This window comes from Onychostruthus taczanowskii, unplaced genomic scaffold (assembly GCF_017590055.1).
Source record: "Onychostruthus taczanowskii isolate IOZ18803 unplaced genomic scaffold, ASM1759005v1 scaffold13, whole genome shotgun sequence".
NCBI classification, from domain to species: domain Eukaryota; kingdom Metazoa; phylum Chordata; class Aves; order Passeriformes; family Passeridae; genus Onychostruthus; species Onychostruthus taczanowskii.
The window spans coordinates 11,114,145-11,121,314 of record NW_024498462.1 but is presented as its reverse complement, the minus strand read 5'-3'; positions in this window follow the sequence as shown (position 1 = coordinate 11,121,314).

Sequence of the window (7,170 nt, the reverse complement as noted above, 5' to 3'; positions counted from 1 at the left end):
CTTCATTGAGGAAATTCCTCAGGCCAACGGTACAACTCACATTTAATCCCAACTCTTGATGTGTTTTGGCTCCCAGTCCCTCACAAACCTCTCTTGGAGGGAAAAAAAATAACCTGCACTGCTGTTAGAACAGACAGACTTGACAGAACAGGTCCCATAAAAAACCCCATCCCAAAACAGCTCTATCACGCAGGGGGCTTCCCTGGATTTCTGCAGCGCCCACGTGAAGAACACGACACAAAAATTACTGGAAATCAGTTTTCATTTGGTGAAACAAGCAAATCACCGAGTTTGTTGGGCTAAATACAGAGCTGCAGGAACGGCAGGCACCTGTGTGGGACAAATGAGGCTCTACAATTGCTTAAAGTTTCCTATAAAAAAGATAAACAGGAAAAGTCCTTTTTAACTCTCTTGAAAACGTCATCAAAGACTGAATAGTTGGAAAAATGGAAAAATAAAGGTAGCTGCAACAGTGTTTAACAGATTTTAATAAAACTGCGGAGAAAAAAACGTATTGGGTTAAATTCCTCCATTGTGAAGCTTCATTCAGGCTGACGATGCTCCAAGAGGCACAAATTTAGCCCGAAGAACGCTGGTAATTAAAATCTGGGGCCCGGGGCTGTTGCCAGACGGATCAATGGCCTGTTTGCTGCCTTCAGCCGCCTAAGTGACACCAAAATGGAGCGCCAGTGACAGGCTGGTGACCCACTTCTGAGCTGTGGGGACCCAGGACACAGACCTGGGCCTCAGCACCACGCGAGCTCCCTGCTCCTCATCCCTTTGTAAAGCACGGGGAGGACACAGTTTGGGAGGCAGGAGGGATGCAGAGACACCCTCGAGGAGTGACTTCCTTCTGCTTTACCAGGGTTCACTTGGATTTCATAGAATCAGACAATGCTTTGGGTTGGAAGGGACCCTAAAGCTCATCTCATTCCAATCCCCCATCCTTGGGACACCCCCCACTATCCCAGGGAGCTCCAAGCTCCATCCCTCAGACACTTCCAGGAAGACCTGTGCCAGGGCCACGCCACCCTCACAGGGAGGAATTTCTTCCTAATATCTAACAAGAAATCACTCATTACTCTGAAGAAGGCAGAACAGTGCTGTTGACAGCAATTAAGAAGTAATTAAGGAACTATTTAGCCAGAGGAAGAGCAATGGAAGCAGCTCTGAGCCTGGGCTCACATCCCAAGCCATCATATTTTCCTCTTTCTGTTGAAATATTGGGTGTTAAAGTTAAGGGTTTGAGGACTTGTTCCATTTGGCAGCATGGAAAAGGAGTTCTGCCAAGCTCCCATTCCCCTCCATCCCCAAATGATCAATTTTCTCTGCTATTCTCACACACACACACACAAAAAAAAAAAAAAAAAAAAAAAAAAAAAAAAAAGGCAAAAAGTTAATGCTCACCTACACTTTCCTTAAGCCAAAATCAAAATGTTTGCATCTTGGAGGGGGAAAAAACCTTGCAGTGGGGAGTTTCAACAGCATCCTGGAAACTGGTTTTGTGTGTAGAATCTATATTTATTTAATAATGGAACCAGGAAAAAACCCAACAGAGCTGGGACAGAATTTGAGGAAGGTCAACAGGGAGGATAATTTTAAAATATGCTCCATTTTTCAAAGAAAGCTGCCTTATAAAATCATTAAGGCTGGAAAAGACCTCTAAGCCTACCAGGTTCATTATATATTACCTAGAAATAAGCCAAAAGCCAAAGACAAAATGTTTTCCCAAAGTTCTATGATAACAAAATTCGTGCTGCTCCTCTGGTAATGGCTATTGATATTATTGATCCACTTTTTCATGTGAGCACCATTTGATCCGATGCTTATGGACAGGCTTTCATTTTTTTCCCTAATGTAATGCTCTTCCCTACATTTTTCAGTCTCCAGGCTGGATTTTGATTCCCACAATTGTGCTGATGGGCACCTTGCTCCTGGTGGAATGAGGAAGACTGGGAAAAGAACAGAGCTGTTGTGGAATGGGATGTCAGTGACCAAAATTCAGGCTCTTGCAATAAACACATGACATTTCTGCATGTTTTTCCCCAGGGAACACCCACCTCCTGACCACAGGCAGCCCCACAAGTACCACGGTGGATTATCCCTGAGGGAGCTTTGCCTTTCCCTAGGGAAACCCTTCAGTGTTCAATGCTGACCTGTGGGACAGATATTAGGGAGCACCCAGGAGATGTTTCAGTGTTACCACCTTTTTACGTCTGTTTCTTTGGGTTTTTTTTAGAAGTAAACTTTTTTTTTTTTTTTTCCAGCTTACCCTAAAAACCTCCAAGCCACTCATCCCACTTCCCCTTCTGGGAAGGATCCCACCCACAGCTATTGGGGCAGCAGGAACAGGAAACCCTGGAAAAGCCCGAGCCACCACGTGGGGTCTGTCAGCACATCACAAGCCACAGGGACACTGAGAGGTGACTCGGGGCTGCAGACAGTGGGGAGCCTCATGGGCACCCAGAGCCCAGGCAGGCTGAGCTTTAATCTAAAATCAGTGATTCCAGTCCAAAATCTGGGTTTAAGGAGGATTCAAGCAGAGTTACATTGAGCAGCTGGGATATGATAACAGGTTAAAAGAACATATCTCAGCAGAGGTGTGAGCCCATTCTGCCTCCTTACTGATGAGATCTGGGATATTTAATTCATGGATTTCACCTCAGGATGGAGATCAGTTCCCATTTTCTGGCTGCCCCCAGGACACCACGCCCTGGTCCCACACATGGTCAGGAGAAATCCATGCTTTCCCTGATGTTTTTTACCTGCTGGATGCAGCCTTTTGTTTCTCTTAGTGGAATAAACATAAGCAGGTGGCTATTTCCAAGGGTGTTTTTGTTATATAAAAATATTCAATAAAACTGTCCCCAAGCCATTTCCCTGTGATCAGTGACCTGTTCTTGCTGCTTGATGGCTGAGCTGGAGCAGAGCTGTGCAAACACCAGCACCAACACACAGCATTTCACACTCTGAGTTGTATAAATTTAACATGGGCAACATGAAGGTTTTTGCTTTCTATTCCAGGAAAGGGTTTTTTATAATTCAACTACCAGGAAAGAGGAACAAAATTTGGTAGTTTAAAACTTCAAAGCAAGATTTTTAAGAAATTTGTTTGCAGTTCTGTTCCCTATTCCATTACGTTCGTACATCTCGCTCATTTGAAACAAAGAACCAACACAGCTTAAAAAAAAAAAAAGTGACAGCAGGTCTGGGTGCTCTCTCATCCATCTTTGTTAACTTTTGTTACCTCTCAGATTGGTAATTAATTATTGAAATATCATCTTTGTACAGTTGAGCTACAGAGAAAGGGAATAAATGGTCCATGGGTCTTAGAAATTTGGCAACGGAAAGCAGAAGTGTGTAATCACTACAGATGGGGACTGAGAGCTAAAAACAGCAACACAGCAAATTAGGAAATTGTATTATTGCACAAAATTAGAATTTTTTGAGGAGGATCAAGGATCCCTAAATAGCAAACCAGAGCCCAGGAAAGCAAAGCCTCTGTGCCCCAACACAGGAGTGAGAGGCAGGAAAACCCTTCCTGCACCAGCGTGGGGAGAGAGGGAGAAAAGGTTAAAAAATCATGGAATAACAGACTGGTTTGGGTTGGAAGGGACCTCAAAAATCATCCAGTTCCACAGATCCCAGAGCCCATATTGCAGCTTTACCCAGCCAGAGCCACACTTAGGAAAGATGCTGTTCCCACTTACCCTCAAGGAGGAGCAGCAGTGGTGGGACACAGAAAACCCCTGCAAGTCCCTGCTCTTCTGCTGGGGCTGCTTTTAGTCCCAGCTCCTCAGGGTCCTGCAGTTTTCCTTCTCCAGGGGAGGCTCCTCAGCTCCTCACTCACCTTTCTTTCAGGAACACCACCAAAGAAAGCCCCAGGAAAAGTGGCGAGATGCCACATTGTTCCCAAGGCATTGCAGTTTAAAAGGCTGTAAAAAGAGCAACAAAATTCTCCTCCAAAGAGAGCCCCAAACAAACATCCCGAGGAAAACAAAGCCTTGATGGACACAGATCATGCAGAATGCCCAACAAGTTGCAATAATTCAGCTCCACACACAAATCTCCCCCCACTCTGCTCCAGTACATCAAATATTCCTCCAGAATTTTGCCCTCCCAGGAGCACAGCCCACAAGTGAAGGGGAATAGCCACAACCTCTACATGGAGCAGGACAGAAAAGGGAAGGTCTTCAACCTCCTGGGATTCACAGCTGCACATTAAAGCCTTTTATTTCCCCCCAGGAGGGAGCCAGGATGGTGCATGTGGAAGTGGAAGGTTCATTAGCACCTGGGCACTCATTTACCAAACGACCACTGACACTCACAAGTGATTTATATTCCCAACAGATTTATGGGATTAACCCAAATAAATGAACTCAAAGGAAAATAAGGCAAAGATTAAATGGTGAGGATGCTCTGGTAAAGGAAAAGAAAATTACAATCAAATATCTGGATTTTTGAAGTCTGTATTTAAAACAGGAACAAAACAGAGAGAAAAAAATCAGTTTTGCCATGCCATGTAGTGGAGAGCAAGAAAGAACACTCTGCTAAAAAGTAGATTTCAGCTCACTAAAAGTAGTTTAATATTTTACATTTCAGGTGAAAAAATAAGCCATTCAGATTTAGCTTCATTTGTTTAACAAGCAAATGTTTTTTTCCTGGTTAAAAGAGAGATAAATGAAAAAAGAAATATTTTACTGTTTGAGATTTTTCTGACTGTCAGTCAGAATTTTTAGTCCCAAAGGGAAGGGGTTTGGCCTTGCAGGTTTTAAGTCCTTCTTTATTTTTACGGGAATAGAACATTAATTGATGGAAGTTGTTGTTCTGCACACCTGGGCATCCTTTTTATGGGAAATAATCCTCCCTCCAGAGAAAGACTTTGAGATTTCATTGCAAAATGGTTGTAAAGCTCTGGAAATCCTGACCTGGAAGGTACTAAAGGAAACCACCACTAGATATCACCATTTCACTATTTAATAAACCTCAGAAAAAATTTGTTAATGTGTAAAAATCCTAATTATCCTCCAGGTTGATGAACTCACCTTCTAGAGGGGCTCAATTCACACAATTGAGCAGGCTGGAGAACATCCTGACTACAGGATTAATTGGGGAAATTTAACTAAAGAGTCCAGCTTTCCACAGGGTCTGGGTCCCAGGACCTGGTGAATATTCCTCTGTGGGAACACAGAATGAGAGCTGGATATGAAGGTAAAAATTCCCTGCCAGCATTTCTCCTCCAACATCAGATTTTCTGGTCTGTGGATAAAAATCAACTCCAGGCAGAACCTGGCCATGGATGCCTGCCCTGTAAAATATGGCACTGCTTTCCTTTGTAATGGAATCCAGCTGCTGCCCTTCAGCAGGCTGGAAAAGCACCTTTCCAGGGATCTTCCCCAAGGAATTTGAGTTCACTCAGGCATTTTTCCTCCTAGTGAAAACGGGCACAGCTCCAGTGCAGCTGATGGAGTTTTACTCAAAGTCATAATGGGACTTAGCATCTTCCAAATATAAATAAATCCAAAGCAGGTCACGGATTACAACATGTCAATGGAAAAGAATTAGTTAAAATAGTATTTAAGTTAGTAATAAATGTATTTGTCTCATCTTTTTAGAAATTAACAGATTTTGCCCCTAAAATGTATTCTGCAGCAACATCTTTCTTTCTACATAGAGAAATTAATTTTGAGAAGTTACTTAAATTGTGGGTTAAACCCACAAGTTTAACAAATTCTGGGGAGGAAAGAACATGGACAATATTTTTCCATGGGCAAAGCTACACAAAATAAAATGTGCTTTACATTAACAATGTGCATTTACCTGCACCTCTGTGCTGTAAAAACACATGTCATTGGGGTGGTCTAAATTACCTATTTTCCTCAAAATACTGCTGTTATGTGGTTTTATTTTCATTCCAGCTAAAATTATCCACATATTTAATAAAATTAATTTAAAAACAAGCTCTGAAACCAGTCCTAAGAAGGGATGGGATGAATACAACTTCCCAGTAGTTTTTTTTCTCAGGTTTTGCCAAACTCCCATTATTTATGGGTTTTCTCCTGTGCCACTCCATTTCTGTCCCGGGGATGGAGCAGCACATCCATCAGGGATTCTGCCACTGCAGCAGCTGCTGCTGATCCCTTGGCTTTAATCCCTGGGCTGGGGTGAGCAGCAGAGCAGAGAGGGGCTCCTCCAACGCATTCCTCAGAAAACCACCGGGTCTGGAGCTCAGCTTTAACCTCCGACTTCCTCATTTCCTGAGGAAGAACCTCGTGCAATTAACTTCTTTCCAGACTTTGGCTTGAACTATAAATAGATCCCAGGGGGAAGTAAGGGCTGGGGCACGGCAGCACAAATGGCACGGAGCATTTCTTGCTAGGGATAATTGCAAAACCTTTGGCTGCTGCTGCCCTCTGGAATATTTCCCCTCTCAGCCTCAGTTAAATTGTTCTCTGCACCTCCACCAAGGAAATCTGGAGAGCTCTGCCCACCCTGCACTCCTCTGGAATTTAATGAAGTCATTTGGCCTCTTCCAAAGGACTCCTGGCCTGATTTTGAATGTGGAGAAGGAGATTAATGAGACACGCATGGAATTAGGGCAATGCATAGGGAAGCAAATCAACTTTTTCCTCTCGTGCTCCTAGAAAGCAAGGATAAGATTCAGTATTGCGCCAAGGTCAGCAGGAATTTACATCCAGTTATGTCTTGGATGTGTATGAGTCTGATTTTATTAATTTATTTCCTTATCAGGAATTATCTTTCCCTGTCATTTTAATAAAGAGAGAGAATTCCTTTCATTGCCCGCTCAGATCGCTTTTCCCTCAGGAGCAGCTTCTTCTCTGTCCTGCTGATATTTTCTTTGAGTTCACAGATGATTTTAATAAATGCCCAAGAAATAAAGATTAAAACAAAACAAAACAAAAAAATAAAAACAAACAAAAAAACCCAACAGAACCAACCACAAGCAAAAACACCAACAAAAAACTTTAATAGAAAAAAAACTCCTGCAGAGCAGGTAACAGTCCAGTTCATCTATCATTTTACAGTGGTGACATAATGAATAATTTCCAGCTGAAATATTTGCTGAGAAGCAAGAGCAAAGGGAGAAAATGTGTTTGAGTGCTAAACAGCAGTATTTCCATATGAAAATCTGCATTTAAATTTCCAAAT